The following is a 16,577-nucleotide window of genomic DNA, read 5'->3' as shown; positions in this document are numbered from 1 at the left end:
GCGATGATTTTGTCAAAACAAAACTGAGAACGAGGCCATTCGAGTTTAACGTCTGAGGACCAGCGATCGTCAGATCTAATCAGCGTTATAATGATGCAACTGGTAGATGTTATGATTAGGTTAGATTAATATGTACATCGCGGTTACACATTATTCTGTTTAGTTGTTACATGCCAATGTAGAAAAACACCAGTCAATTATATCGCTAATTTCTTCTATCGAGTAAAGTCCTATGCCTATTACTATAAGGGCAGCCACCAACATTCTCGCTAACAACGACGTTCTTCAATTAGTTGTGTCAAGCTGACCGATTCGTATTTATTACGACGCAATGCCGTGCCCACCCTATTGGATATTCTTCAACTGCATAATTTTGCTGGTTAGGCAATTTTTCTTACGAGACGTCGAAAAAAAAGTTCACAGTTGTTCCAGATTAAAAATTTCCTTATCGATTACAGTCAGCGAAGCCCTTCTACGCATCACTGGGGCGCTGTAGTGTAGTGGGAAAAAACTTTGTAGACCCAAGAGTCCTATAAGAAGGAGGTCATACCTATGCATTAGCATACAGCGCGGGATATATTCTTCCGCTATCGATAAAAGTGAATAACTGATTACGCATCTATGCAAACGATATGACTTCATAAAGACATGTGATGCATAAATTTCAGATTAAATACGTGCACCCTTTCTCCGCTCTAAGTGCTAAGGCTGAACGAAAAACCATGCGATGACATGCGAAAACCATTTAAATGCTTACGTTCTTAAGGTAAAAAAAAAAAAAGCTAAAAAAAACCGTGTTTTCTAGTTAGAATGGTAGATTCATCTTCACGGTCTAGCTCTGCGTCTTTACACAGATATAGTTGCCAACTGATTGAATGAACTAACTTCGTAGCCCAGAATGTGAATTTTAAACGTTCTACATCTTCTCACAAAGCGGAGTAGTTGACTTCAAGACACAGTTGCACTCCTGTATCCTTAAATAATGGGTAGACATTTGAGTTGATTCGCTATATTCCTTTACAATTTAGGAGGGACCGTGAAAGGGACTGATGGTATAGTTATGATACCTTCGACTTTCTGTCTTATGAATGTGCAGATGCTAGCTGATGCCGCTCAGTCGTGAGACTTCAGATGGAGGCATCATCTTTAGCGACACTACTAGCTTTCTAAGCCCTAGCCTTTTTAGAAGCACTGTACTTTCTTTGCTAGCGATCATATATTACAAGTCGTTTTCTATTCAAGCTTATATGAACAAGGGCTATTTATAGCCGCTACTAAATAACGTGCAGTAGAAAAAATACGGAACAGCTTCGTACTAGATATTATAGGCGCATACAACAGGGTTTACTATCGATCAATTTAGCTAAATGCAGCCATGAAAAGAGCTCTTCCTCAGCGAACACTTCCACAATGTGCTCGTTCCTCCGATTTATACGTGAGGCGCATATGCGTAAATGATTTGATGTCGACCCCGTCTGTCTGCCTAATACAGTTGTGTGTGTAGCTATTATACGAACCTAAACGTGTGAACCTTTCTAGCCTTCGTACGGCAGACCTTTGCTTGGGTGCCGGTACTCAGCGGCACGATTCGCGACCCCTCAATGTAGGCATCGCAATCCGGACGACCCTGTGGGGTGATATTTAACACAAGATTTCAGCCGCCTTTTTTCATCGTTGTAAAGCAAGGCGAAGCAGCGAAACTTTTTAGTGAAGTCAAACTTTGAGGTAGTGCTGATGGCGAAAAGATCGTTATGAAACTTTCAGCCAACAGAGATCTCCGAATCATTCATATGTGACGCAGTGGCGCGAAGTATTGAATTATATGGAGACTATAGCGATATATGTTAGGTACCGTACAAATATCGATAATATCACTAATAAAGTCTGTATATGTATATGGTCTGTTCGGGCTCCCAAATAAGTAGATGATCGGATATAAAAGTTTATCCCTGTAATGGCCTTTACGGCCTTTCTATAACTGTCACGCGCCAGTGAGAGGTCAGAAGAAAATTTTCCTTTGAAGTGCGGTAAAGTAAAGGGCTAGAATAAGTTATCCGTGAGCGTAACATGCTTTGCTGTTTTCTAATACATTGTGGATAATTTTCTGTAAGTGACATACACCGAATACATTTACGTTTCTTTGACAGTTCATCTTCAGCGTCTTATCAAGCTATAAGACGCTCGATAAATGATAGCACTAATAATATAATAAAACTTCGCCCAGTCAACTCAAAAAGACCGTAGGGCCATTCCAAACAAAGGTGGGTGACCATTTGTCGACTTCTTATAATAAAGAATCTAAACGAAATTTACAATATTCTGATTCACATCAAATTGTTTGAAAGCCCGCTTATCAACAGCCACCAGAAATAAGTGAAGATGAAATTCAGTGTTTAAAGAAGGTCAAATAGGATCATAGCTAATGACCTGCTCGCAGGCCTAAGGGTAGACGCTGTCATTTTTTCTGCTGTCGCGGTTAACCTGTCGCGGTTAACCTGTCGTTTGTTAAAGCTGATATTAGAAACGGTACGATCCCATCTGAGGTCAAAAGACACAAAATTCAAATTAGATTATGAAGAATAGTTGTATGTGATCATTCGGCTTGGATATGCCTAGAAAATTGTTCTGCGTTCGTATAGTTTGCACGATTTAATCTAAACCAGAAATCCTTAACCTAACAAACAAACCCTGTTTAGATAAGTACCGAGTTTATCAAGATGAAAGTCACCTTATTCTAAAAATTTCTTAATTTTCCTTCTAGTGAATTTATCCATATCATGATCGTGACCACTTATGATACTTCGTGTATCTTGGACGAATTCAGCATCGTCAACTTCACCTGCCATGGATAGCGTACACATTTTCTAATAAATGAGAGTTTCAATACGCGACGCCAGTTTGGAATAACCATCAAGAAGTGTCTTCAGCTCGCGACCCGAGAACCAAAGGGAATTCACATTAGCAATCATCCGTCCATTTGTCGAGCTTTTACAGATAATACAGATACTTTACTTCTATGAGTTTTACCCAATACATGGTGCAATCTGCTATAACTGCTATCTAGACAGCAACTCTACTACAACATAGCACGACCTCTATGTTTCATGTTCTATGTCCGGTATCGCCTTTAAGCATTCCGTCAAGCGACCGGCTCCTAGTACGAAACGAAGTTTGTCTATACCCGGGTTCGAACCTAGTGTCCCTAAGATTAGCATGCAAATACGTTACCCACTAAGTTAACGTGGGGGCACTACCGGATATGCCATACGATATGGATCCTTCGACTGATACCGCCTACAAATAAGTGTATTTAATTCATTAAGGATGTACTTTATGAGCCTGAAATAAGAACCAAAATGCATCCGTCCTGTCTTAACCGGCACTGATCAACCGTAGATAACCGAAAGCACAGGGCAAAGGGTCAGAGTGCTGTACACAAATGGCGTTTGTGCTAACCACAATGATATATAGAAGGAGGTATTTTGAAATTGAAAAAAAAGAGTTGGTCTCCTTGCATTATTTTCATTATTATTACTAAAACTTCTAATGGCGACGATCAGCGTTGGTGTCACCGAGACATTGGCGCGACTCTGAAACAGAGTTTAGAATGTTTCAAAGTTATCACGGTATTTTGATTTTATTAACATCAACTAGATCTACTAGACCTGTCATTTTCAAGACAATGTTTTCGCCCATTTCAAGGCCTTTACAGAACAAAAAACAGAAATATCGTTACTGCAGTTGTCCAGATGGGCTGCATACATTCCTATATGCAGACTCTTATTGGTTTTATATGGTGGGGTTTTATTATAATTATTAATTTCTCATTCCCAACAAGGTTCTTCGTTAGAAAAATACTCGATATTAGTAATTTCATTGTTCTGTGTTTAAGTATCGGTTTTTCTACTTACGTAAATTACAATTACGCTAAGACGCTAAATTACATTAAAAAATTAAAAAAGCACGAAATTTTCTCTAAGTAATTTAACTGGCTGATTGCAGGTTAAGACAGATATCCGGGAAACGATGATCTCTAACAGCAACGCAATGAAACAGCGGGTTTTTTAAACAACAGATTCCATTCCGTGCTCCGAGTTGATTTCGTTTAAAGAGTCCCTGTGATAGCTTAATGGGCACAGTGGTTGCGGGAAAAAATCAAAAGCACGTTATAGTCTGAATTTCAACCCGGCCATAATCACACTCCGTTCCGTACTGGGGGCCCAGCCGTACGATAAAATGCCTTACGGCTATACCGGACGTAGAACTCAAAACACAGAGTAATTTTAAACAACTGGAGTTCTATGTACGGTGAGGGTATACCAGTATACTTTTCGGTAAGGCTGTAACATAAATTTATCCATAACAGAACAATATAATCATATATGAAAGCATAATCATTACTAGATTATACTTTACAGACAGATTTACTTTAGATTTTAAGTTTGGCCTTCTTTTATTTTCCTTCTTCAGTACCGCTTCGTCGTATTACAGCAACGTAATTAAAGTAAATAAATAAATAAAAGTAAGTAAAGAAAAATTTAAATATCTTACAAATACATACATATATATTGCTTAGGGTGAGGTAATGGCCCAGTAGCCATATGATTTGAAAGCTACCATTCAACTAACATATTTGAATGGTAGCTTTTCCATTGTTTAGTATCAACTTCAGGTACGGTTACTGTGAACGATTAAATCTAAATCATCTATCGATACATATGGCAGCCTCTAAAGAGGACAATCTCGACTTTTGAATACCAATTGGTAACCTGTGTAGGTATATGAGTTTTTCTCCGAACCTAATGGATTTGCACAGAATTTACCCGTGTTGGCATTATAATACGTAGAAATGGTGTTAAATTTGGTCGCAGTGACCTTTCGTGAAAAAGCTTTCTCACATTAAGAGGCAATTCGTTTAATAACTTTGTTAAATCAATTATTTAACGCCCAAATGGCACAATGCTAATCATCTTAAATGCAGCACTATAGGTAAGTTTTGCCCGTTGGGCAAATAAATATGTTGTTAGGTGCGTTGTTACTTAGATCAGTCACAATTCGTTGTACGCGTGCGTTGGGTTTATTCTATCGCTACGTGTGTTTCTTCTGTATCGTCTATAGAGGCGTACTGTGACTTGTTCTTTCGGAACTGTGCCAACTTTTATTGGACCCTTTGCGGCATCTTATTAGAACGTTGATAGCAACCACCAATGGTGTCTTATTATTATTATTATTATCTATGGGACATATTGGAGGCGTCACTCTTTGTAAAGTCATCGTTCACGACCCACGACCATAGAGATCGTTACGTGTGTTTAGAAGAAAAATGAGCCAGGTCAGTTATGCCCGATTTCCAAACTTGTATAGTTCTGAGAATTCCACAATCTCAGCTTTCAAGTCTTGTATTACAACCGGCTGAGATATGATATGGGATGTACGTTTGCTTTTACTCTTATTATGTTTCATATCGTACTGAAGCACCCTTTTTGATTTTCGTGAAAACCCAGGTAGAGGTGGTTATATGAAGAAAATGATGAAATGTTTATCTTTTTCACAGTGGTTTCCCTCGGGATAGAAATTGTGCGCGGATTAACGGTGCCTCAACTTGTTCAAAATCATCGTCATTAAATATGATGGTTCATAAGTTCCATGGCCGATGTGCTCTATAGGCCATGTCTCATAGTGCATGTATAGGATACGAAGCTAGCCGCAACTACAAAAAACATGCGCGAATTTCAATCAGATTTCATCTTCGACATTTTTGAGTTGAAGTAGCTTAAGCGGATACTGTCTACAGAGCTACATGTCGCCAACGTACATGCGTAATTACACTACAAGGATAATCGATATAAATTAATATATTAGTTACAACACACTTTTTGGACAGTTTGATCTTCGTGGAAGAACATGGATGTGAGAGTATGAAGAACGAAAAAGGATAGCTTAACCCAAATGTTGCATCCTGGGCTGGGCTCGGCTCCTTTACCTTAATTGCTGATAGGTTAAAAACCTACATTCAAGATTCCGCTGTCAGGATTTCCATTATTGATGACGTTATCGTCAAACAAGTCTTGGGATAGATACCAAAAGTTCTGCCTGTATCCCTATGTGACTCTGCGAACTGTCAATAAAGAACTTCGCATTGGTCACTTTGGCGTTTCCAATATGCTAGAACTGTTTGGTTAGGCGCCATCTTTCGACACTGGCCAACTTTAAACGACAATATTAGAAAAATAGCGATTAGCTACGTTGCTCTAATATGTTTCAGGTATACTGAGCTTCAGTTTATATTTGAAGAGGAAAGGAGCGACGATTTCATAGATTGCATAGAGGCCACAATTGAACACCAGTTTACCGACAATAGAGAAATCGGCTATTTCTAGTCGAGTTGGCTAGCATCAACGAGATTATAAGGTGCCTTGATAAACACCTTCTGCAATGTATCCCTAAAAGCCTAGTTTTTAGTACCACACATTGAAGCATTCCTCTCAACGAACAAACAGATATAGCGAATGCGGTTATTTGAAAGATCTGCGTGAATATGTTCTGACAGATATTACAGACACCGGTCATCTGACTTGAGACAACGGCACGATGTTTTCTTCATCAGCAAACGGCGAACGAAATCGTCTTCTTCAACTCGGGAGGGCTATAATTATGCTTGCTAGCTCTTCATTGCTTCAACCACTCACTACAAATAGAATTTATCTTCTATTTGTTCGACGCAGTATCGATTTGTCTCTTAATTCCATTGTTGTAACCTATAAATAGACCACCGCAAAATGAAAAATAGCTTTAAATGGAATAATGGTTAAAACACGTTATACAATTCTGACAGTTACATTACATTGTCCTGTGCAATTGGAGTGGAAAAAGCAGAAGTCGTGCCTCCGGCGTGTAGGAGGTGAACGGAAGCATTTATCGAACGCCTGCATTATGGACTACGAGCGTACAAGGCTGTAATTACTCTCGGCAGTAGAGCTCAATCCCTTGAGCGGAGGCTGACTGGCACAAGCCACGGTACTCGGCAAGGTCCGGAAACAGTCGATAGAATTTTGCATGTATTTCTAATCGCATACATCTCTCTGCAGGGAAATATCGTTTTGTGTCACTTTTGTTTTCGTTGTCGGTTCCATCATTGTTATTCTTTAGTAGAAAGTACGATTGACATTGGGTGCACGTTTACCTATTTCAGTTGAGCTTGTGCCAGCGGCACGTGACTTAAGCATTCAGTCGGCACTAAACCTAGTTATCTATACTGTTGCCATTCTCAGGCATAAGCTTCTCGCTCGATTTTACGTTCTATTATATTAATACGGTTCAGCTTGTTTCACTTCTAAAATTAGAACTCAGAAGCTGCTGTTGAGACAACATATAACTTCGTGCCTCACTCCTACTGCTGCAGGTGGTTTTACATTCACCTAAAAACGGCAACAAAGTCATCGTACGATAAGTCTTTCTTGAACGTAGTAATTCAGATGGGCTCTTCGGCGCTTTCAATGCATATTGCCCGTACGGACGCTCACACCCATTAGCGTAAGCGCGGCCACTCTCTGATGTGATTAAATATGTCGCGACCGTTAGCGGGAAGCTTTTGGCGGGTAGTTTTTTAGCCTCAGTCACTTTGCACCTAGCAGCCCAATGGAGAGCTTAACAACACTATCTGAAAGAAAAGCAGCTTATAAGTGGAAACTTCCAGCCATCTCTGTACGGAAGGAAAGTTATAGGAGTGGCTTGGCCAGCCCCGATGTACGTGAAGGAGAAGTCTGCTGCCATACCAGCTAATACGTATCGTTATTTCTCCTGGTGTCACGATCGGTTGCGGTCTAGCCTATGCAAAACTAAATACAGAACGACCCATGATAAATAATATTCAATAAAAACATGTTTAGGTTTTATAATTCTTAATGTCGAAAGCAGGAGCTAAGCTTTTCCCCACGAAATATAACGTGCATTAGTGTGACAAGTACATTATAAGTAAATGAACGTCTGCATAGCGGGGAATGTCACGTGCTGTGCTCGTGCACTTTTCGCATAGATCAGTCATATGGTAAATATGACGCATATATTGGCGCACTATTGTGCATACTAATGTCAACGCAGCAATTCAGTAACCGCAGATCTAATGAGTGCGTAATTATAGACAATGATAAACTTCGTGAACTCTTCCGTCGCCTTTTATAGCCTTTTCTTCTTTCCACACCCATCCAAACGTATAAACACGCATCAACAGCCACAGAAACGTGAAACCCTCTGCAGTACGCTCGTATAGTGAACAGCCTTACATCCTTGTTCGACGTGTGTTGTACGTGAATTCAGTAGAGAGGGCCTGGTTGTCTCACATCGCACCGTGCGAGTAAGACTGTAGAAGGGCATAATAACGTTTTTGCTACCGCACCATTATATTATGGTACTACACCAACAGCAGCACGCCGACCACTAGCTTTGCCGTAGCAACCGTACCGCTGCCATCCCCTTCGCCTGTATTTGCTGACACGACGGCTGGGGCAACCGATGCGGCGGTTGAAGGAGCCGATGTGGCTGGGGGAGCCAACGCAGTGGCTGCTACATAACCACAACAGCAGCAGCAGCAGCAGAAATGCTCGCCCAGCATCAACTACCGCTAGACAGCATCAGAAAGCCACAGCACCGACAGCATTGGCAAAACCTCCAGTGGCATTTGTGTGAACAGTAGCAAGAGAAAGAAAAAATCGTGTGACGGAAACGAGGTAAAAATGGACGCCTATGGATATTTTCCTGTCAACTAGGTCATATGACAAATGAGCTTATTATAGATTTTTTTGGTATTTCTTATTTGTCCAGCGAGTCACTCTGCTGACGTGCCAGTCTGCCCGCCAGTCAGTTGCCCCCGACGACCGTCGAGTCATAAGCATGAGTTAAAGCCACATGGCTATCGAAGTTGAGGGTGCTGACTGGCCGCGCGACTATGGCGCGCTAACTTGTTCCACGCTTTTCCTGTTCCTGCCGCCGCATGAGCTGCTACTGCTGAATCGAAAGTGATATATCGGCGCTTCTCGGCATGCATCACGCAAGAATCACAATTACCAGTCGTAGAGCGAGAAGTTGTGGAAGCTGAGCAAAACCAATATGAAAACGAATAAAAATTACAGATAAACACAGAAGCACACGAAAACAGACAAGAACGAATAAGGCAACGACACTTCTTCCGTCGATCCCCTGTCATTGTAAATGGTAAGCTTCTGTTTTTCCAAACCGTAAAGCCTCACCCTTATTGGCGTACTCTATGCACACGGTCCTCTGATGCTACGAGACAACGCTACTGAGCGTGGGAGTACCATTTAGTGATACTGACGTGGTCTAAACAGATGCCATGTAAAAAGGCTAATGATGATTTTTGTTTTGGAAAATAAATGAAAAAGAAGCAAATGGAAAATTTGTTTCTTTTCTCAGTGCTTATTCTGTATGGCCATATTCTGCTGTCAGAAAGAAAGAAATAAAGACTCTAAATGCTAGTAATAATAGAAACATGGCAAAAGTCAAACAGCAGCTTATTTTGGCACTTAGATGACCTACATAAAGACATTGTTACATTCGAGTTTGGTCAAAAAAATATCCCTAGGATGTTCGAGAATCTTTATTCTGAAATATTTTGTTTGATAACTAACCTTTTTTACTCATACTAATGTGTAGTGTCATAGTGCCGTTGGCAGGCCTTGAAGCAGCGACCCCTGGTCTCTTTTAGCCAGAGGTTCTTTTTAAGAGGATTTGAGTAATGCTTTTTACATACGACCACTATTTAACGTGGCTACATAACCGCTATTTCATACGGCCTACTTCGTGTGGGCTGAGGGTAAGACTTAGCTTTGACTATTGGACTCAGTCCCGCCGAAACCGCTCCCCACTAATTCTCAATTCCTCTTTAATATTTCAGTCTAAACCGACCAGGATACTCAAACTAAAATATTTCTGAGTGCTTTCATTTATGGTATAACGTTTTTTATTACTTAAGGAACCCCATTCCTTAAAAAACTTCTCCTGCAGAGGTGTCGCATCTGTCAAAGCCAGGAGACAGCTGTAAAAACGTCAAAAGCCTTCGTCGATCTGCGCAAGATCCATACTGAGATTGAGCCAGTTTATTGTCACGAGTAATATAATTGACCGTTGTTGCCTGGTCACTTAGATAATGTCTTTCTTTCTGAACAACATACGGGCCATAACTAGTTTCGTCTAATTAACAGACTCTTGTTCTATCTAAACCGACTTGTTTCTGAGTGAAAGTTAAAAGTTGTAACATTCTTTGCAAAGACGATCAAGCTAAAGGAAAACTTCACAGGAAACAGTATCAGGCATGCGTTCGTCGATCCTGCGCAGAGCCTTCTAAGAACGTCTAAACCTGAGAACAATGGATTGAGTTTAGAATCATGGGAAAGCTATGTGGAAATCTGTTGGATTTTTGTCGGTAATCTACCAACTGACGCAAGCAACTCGAAACATAAAAGACGAAAAGCATAAGATACGGATGCAACTGACGCTGTGATTTCAAATATTTTGCAAATAGTACGATGTTTTGATAATACTTGACAATCTGAGATGACCCAAGTTATGCGGTTTAGAATAAAGCTTAAGAAAAGAACTGAGAATTGGTCAGGAATTGCCTCGGCGGACTTAGGTCCTTTTGTCGGAGCAACACTTAGCCCGCAAGAAATAAGTTGTGTTCAGACGGAGTCTGATCGTATCTGGATAATAATAGTATTACTCGTAACTTCCACAAACAGCCACGCGGTGTGGTCGCGCTACCTTTTATTTTGCTGAAATACTTTTATAACATCAATACTTATTAGGCAGCGTCGGTTCAGCGGGGTGTATCCCTCATGGACATTAGACCTTCAATAGCCTTCCGTGCACAAATGCAAGCTAGCCAAGCGGTTTAAGTGTTGCAATGCGAACAACGTATGCTTCTCATTATAATGTTTCTGTCAACCCGGTTTATTTTTGGGTTGGGTTTCTGGAAGATAAAACAAACAGGCATATCTTAAATGGTGTGTTCTTAACAATTTGCTGTTATTCAGGTTACCATATAGGCGTTTTATGTGAAATTACACAATTCATATAAGCTGCTGTTTTGCCAAAATACATGAAGACAGTTAACCTAGTTTATATATATAATAACAATTACTAGAGACGATTAATTTTTTTTCCAATGCTTGCCAACAATAAGTTTTTACCCATGTGATGGCCAAGCACCGGCGTTGTTTGGATGGTCTTGGGTTAGGAAGTATAGGACAAGTGTGCAGAACATAAATTTCGATTTGCTCGATCTGTTTTCGAGAGATAAAAGGAGAAGATGTGTCCAGGTGAAAAAGGTGGTAAAAAATTATTTATAATTCATTTATAGTTAATGCCCGATTATTAACCGGTTGTATGTAGCATTTTCAATGGTGTACGCATCGTTTATAGACGGAGCCATCTCAAATGTTAAGAAATGTAGCTGGGTTTTTTTTACTGCCGAAGGGGCGGAGTCTGTAAGGGTCGTACTAACCCTAATCAGGTTCCCAATGCATTTATCAGCAAGCACCCAACAAGCTATTTTTTAACTATTTATTAATCTAATTATTAAGCCACTGTTGAGTAACACCTGATATAAGTGAAAGTCTTATTGGTCCTATTTAAAATGATTTTGCCACCCTCTAGGCAGCGTTTACGTTGCGAAGGTACTGCGAAATTTCAGCTTTCACTGATTACCACCGCTCAAAATTAACTTAACTCTACCACTGAGATAGAAAACGCTGTTCTTTGGCAAACGGACGACTTAGCATGTTTTTTTAACTGTAATGACCGTGTACGTGAGTCAAATGAAGCCGCTGTAGTGAAGTCTATTCTAGGCAAATTTGCTATGACGATAATTGTTGAGAACTGTGAGCTTCACTGTAATAATTCTGCTTAGGGAAGCATTAAAACATATGTAAAAGCTCATCTTTAGCTATATCGTACCTGAAAACCTACGATTTTTTTTACTATTTAAGCTAAAATCAAATATACTAAATTATACAAAGTGCTCAAATAAAAGCATATATGCATAGAAGGATGAAAGATTGAGTATCGGCGCAGACGTTTTCTTTAACGACTTTTGATACGTGTGGCCTAGTATCGTGGTGAACGGAATGCGTTTACCGTGTCTGTCCGATACCTTCTGTTGAATTTTCTCGTTCACTTTATGCCGCTGGACTACATACAGGTCATTGGTGATAATCCGGTTTTTCTCATGCATTTTTCAGTGTATAGGACCGCTTTGGCTCCACCAAACGCAAAACGTCATTTTTTGCATGGATATCTGGATTAGTTTGCATTTAGCCGTATCTCCCGAAGCTTTCCCTTCTTTTTTAGGCCTTATAAGGGCATAAGGACGCTACTTCTCACTATGACCTTTCGTAACCATGCTATGGAGGACCCTGTTGGCCGGCGCTGCTGCGAGCTGTTGAAAGATAATGACAAACCGTGTTTCTCCGCACTCTCTGTTGAACAGGCACCCAGAACTCTAATTTTTGAGTCAAGCCCATAAACTCAAAACGTCTAAACGTATTCAAATGACAACAGTTTATGTTCTCGGTGAATCCACACAGTGTTTATCAACCATCTTCCTTCAAAAGTGTGAATCTCATATGGCAGACTGAGATGAGGTTCATTTATCAGTCTTAAACGCCATTATCGAACTTCATAAATCATCATTGAGCAGTCCTCTCAGCCCACACCGTACACAGCACAAATGTTGCTGACTGCCTCGGCAGCTATTTGGCCTTGACGTAAATGGTGAAATAGCGTAGGTGACAAAAATACACCCATCTTTGCCGTCCGAAGTCAAATTTCCATCTCTCCATAATGAAACTAGGAGCTTACAGACAAGAGAAAGCATCTTTAAATGACATGAAAAGTCCAGCTTGGTGTGAACTCTGGCTCGTGATAATCGTTATATAATTCTCTTGGGTCGTCACCGTTATCCCGTTGCAGCTATCCTTGCTCTCCAATGAGAGTGTTCTCATTGAAGCCATCCCGTCTTCATTACAGTAAACCTACGGCATTTTGCGACTTATTTTTCTGCATAATTCAGTTCCATTTATTTAAGCAATTCGACCAGAGTGTTCTGGTATTGCTTGTTTTCCAGATTTTCCACCATCTTGTCCTAGCCATTCTATAACTGTGTAACAACTGTTCCATATTCCTATAGTAATCATTCCGTATATTTGGTACATGTCAAGATTGATTTGTTACCGTTAGAGGTAACTGCCTACCTCAAAATGGCCTTAATCGTTCTTTGAAACGAGCCACATATAGCAGCGCCATGTTCGCCTCGATAATAAAAAAAAAATGTTTTGTTGTAAGTTCATCGTACTGTCCATTGTGCGTGCACGCGCTCTTTTTGTTTAGATATTGGACTAACTTTTAACTGTTATAACTGCCGGAAGATATCAGCTTTAACTCGGTTTGCATTAAAGCTTAAATAAAAGTTTTTCCTGTATCCTTAGTGTTAAAGTTAGCTTTCGCAGACGTGTGAGCGATGTTTTCACTATAAAAATGTATGCTAGATAAATCAAGCCTACGTGGGAAAAATCACAAAAACCGCTGAAGTCACTCTTGAAATCGCCGACACGTACAAACTGTTACTCGTTTAAAAGTATAATAGTTTAATTCATATACACTTTGTAGTCCTGCTATACACATAGTGATATGTGAGGAGGTCTGGGTTTCGAATCCGGTATAGATTCATTTTGTGTCGCGAACCAACGTTTAGCAACAGCCATACCAAATATAAACTTTTCGAAAATATATAGTACGTTTTGTCTTTGAGAAAAAGTGCCATTTGGTCAATTGAAATTGCTTTTTCTGCTTTAAGCTACAAAAATATAGCTACGAACCAGCCCGTAATTTCTGTGTTAGAGGAGATTTTGTTTGGTGTAGCCAACGAACTTTGTTTGTTGTAAAAAAGGGATTCGACAAAACAAGAGGCCTTAACCAATTTTCGACAGATTCAACGGGGCCTGCCCGAAACTAATCGCCCGAAAAAACCAACCAGTAACACACAAAACAGATCAACCTTTTAGAGGGCTGTTTGTTACTGCTGCCGTTGCGCGATCCGTTAAAGATTTCGGTGTGGACTAACGTGGGTCATGTCACGTTTCCACGTACAAGAAGGGTACTGCAGTATGAGGCCATAGAGCGATGCAGGTGTACAATAATCATGACAAAAGGATGATAGGCTATGCGTTCCCTAGAATCATTAACGGACACAGGGCGTAGGGCGCTACCGTGTTTCCACACACGAGTCAGTTACAACTGTTAGAATGAATTATTTTATTGAACTTGGACAACGTTCACTTTATAAACAGCCTACATACACGTATATTGTTAGGTAAATATAATAGCAGCGTAACCGGGTTGCTATTAAGGGGATGATTCTGTGACGACCAAGACCGCTGCCTTTTTTGACGACATCAACCGTTTCCACTAATAGCGCTAGAAACATGCTGTGTTCGAAAGTAAATCGCATTGGAAATACTGTATGGGAAACGCTTACATTTATTCACGCGAGGATAACGTCGAAGAAAGCATCGTTCTAGTAATCTCGGCCGGTAATTCCTTCTTGGCGTTTCTCTGCCTCGAACCGTTGTTAATCATCATGAAGTTACTGTTACTAGCTGGTAGGTACCCAAGAAAAGTATGCTCTTTGTAGTTGTGATAACACGGCATAATAATCTTTTTCACACGAATGAGCAGGAGGTAAACAGTGGCTAAATCAAGCGAAAAGTTTGTCAGAAAGTTGGTTTGGGTCCGCGGCGGTACGAAATGACATGCTATATTTTGCCAAGGGGCGAAGGATCGACTAGTCTTGATAGGACCAACTTCTGCTGTTCGCTGTTAGGAATAAGTTTCACAAATGCTTTCTAACTATGAACTGTCTCATGATTATCAAAATCATCACGCGTTCACTCGTGTACAGCCATATACAGTCCTCTCATTGTTGCTAGAGAATATATGCACAGAACTCCCGAAAACGAAGTAGTGATGATAGAGATGAGATGCTTTGCTTAAATTTGGTATTTACCTTATGATTCCCTTGCTCCTACGGCTGTATCTACAAGAAAAAAGCCATTTCAACAAAATTATTTGCATGTACTAAATCTTCCGTTCATGTGGGATCCGGACCAGCGGCTAGTGATCTTTCTAATATTTCTTTAATCCACAAATAGCGTTATATTGGTGAGCGTAGCTTCACTAAAGTGTCCCTCAAGGGCGTTCCGTGTAAGAAAAATGGCGAAATTAAACTTTAAACCAATGTCAGGGCAAAGGTTCATAACTAACAAAAGGGCAGAAAAGTGTAAAAAGTTTTACTAAATCTAAATATTAGAACTTATTTGTATGATTCAACTGGCAATAAATGCTCTCATTTTGAAAACAACCCCTAATTTCTGTATTAGAACTTCGGAACTATTTTAAATGTTTTTTTTGCGTCATTATAAATGATTAATTTTCGAATCCTTTAAATCTAAGGCTGTCGAGTGGCCTTTGTTCTTCTCGCTAGAAGTTTTGCTCAGATTTTTTGAGACCTGCTTAGAAACGGGCGATACCCAGGACCATCAGTTCAGGAAAAAATTGTGTTTTGTGTTTTTTTTTTTTTTTTTGGTTTTGTGAGCGGCATTGGAAAATCTCTTACCTTCACTTGTATTTAGAAAATATTCCTATCTCAACGGATGGTGATCCTGTGGCTTTGTTCTAATACTAAGTATAGCGGAGGAAGATGAGTGCACAGGGGCTGTATCGGTAAAAAAGATTGAAACCATATTCTAGAGCATCAAAAACACTCACCATTAATAGAAAATACGCCCGCAGTTAACAGTCTTTACATGTAGGGGAATAAAGGCTAGTGAAATTAGGGTGACTTCGACGGTTATCAGAAACGTAGCAATTTCGATTTCGTATGAACATGCACCCATGAACAAGTTGAAAGGAAAGTAGATGGAGGATTTTTCCTATTATTAAGTTGTACTTCAAGAAAATCAAGCAGGCATTTAGATCCGTCAAAAACTGTCAACACAAGCTGAATTTCTTGTTATTTATATTTATTCAAAAATTTGACACCTGTCATAATTATAAGCAATAATAGGAAAGATTATAACAAGATCCTGAATTTTGCATGCTGCTCTTACAATGCAATGCAGGAATCGTCTGTCAGAACCGACTCGCATGCATGTCGTCATATCAATAACTTGAGTTATTAGTAATAAAGAACTTGTTGCCGCTGGGAAATCGCAGCAAACCGGTATTAAGGCCTATGTGATTTTCTATAGAGTACGATACTCTGACACTGAGGGGTGCTGCTGGTACCCTTGTCGGTCAACTCTACACATCATGTATTGTTATTGTTTCGATGGCCCAAAATACCTAATCTGCGACATTGGCATGAATTTTTACATATAAAAGTGCCTTGGCAAAGTTCTAACTTTGTTTGTCGTAGTTAAACAATAGTAACGATACAATGTCAATGTATTTCTAAAGAACTGAATTTTTAAATAGCTAATTTTAATAACCTATGATTAAGTTGGAGT

At 39.8% G+C, this 16,577-nt stretch overlaps 1 long non-coding RNA gene across 1 annotated transcript; it reads left to right on the top strand.

Annotated features, from left to right (window-relative positions):
* Window positions 1–8,099: 8,099 nt before the first annotated feature.
* On the top strand, window positions 8,100–9,424 carry LOC111260981 (uncharacterized). Its single transcript, XR_002680677.1, has 2 exons — window positions 8,100–8,726; window positions 8,821–9,424. It is a non-coding gene; the product is annotated as an uncharacterized LOC111260981 (long non-coding RNA).
* Window positions 9,425–16,577: the final 7,153 nt, after the last annotated feature.

This window comes from Varroa jacobsoni, unplaced genomic scaffold (assembly GCF_002532875.2).
Source record: "Varroa jacobsoni isolate VJ856 unplaced genomic scaffold, vjacob_1.0 scaffold_500, whole genome shotgun sequence".
NCBI classification, from domain to species: domain Eukaryota; kingdom Metazoa; phylum Arthropoda; class Arachnida; order Mesostigmata; family Varroidae; genus Varroa; species Varroa jacobsoni.
The sequence above is the reverse complement of the archived record's forward strand: the minus strand, read 5'-3'. Positions and strand labels throughout refer to the sequence as shown.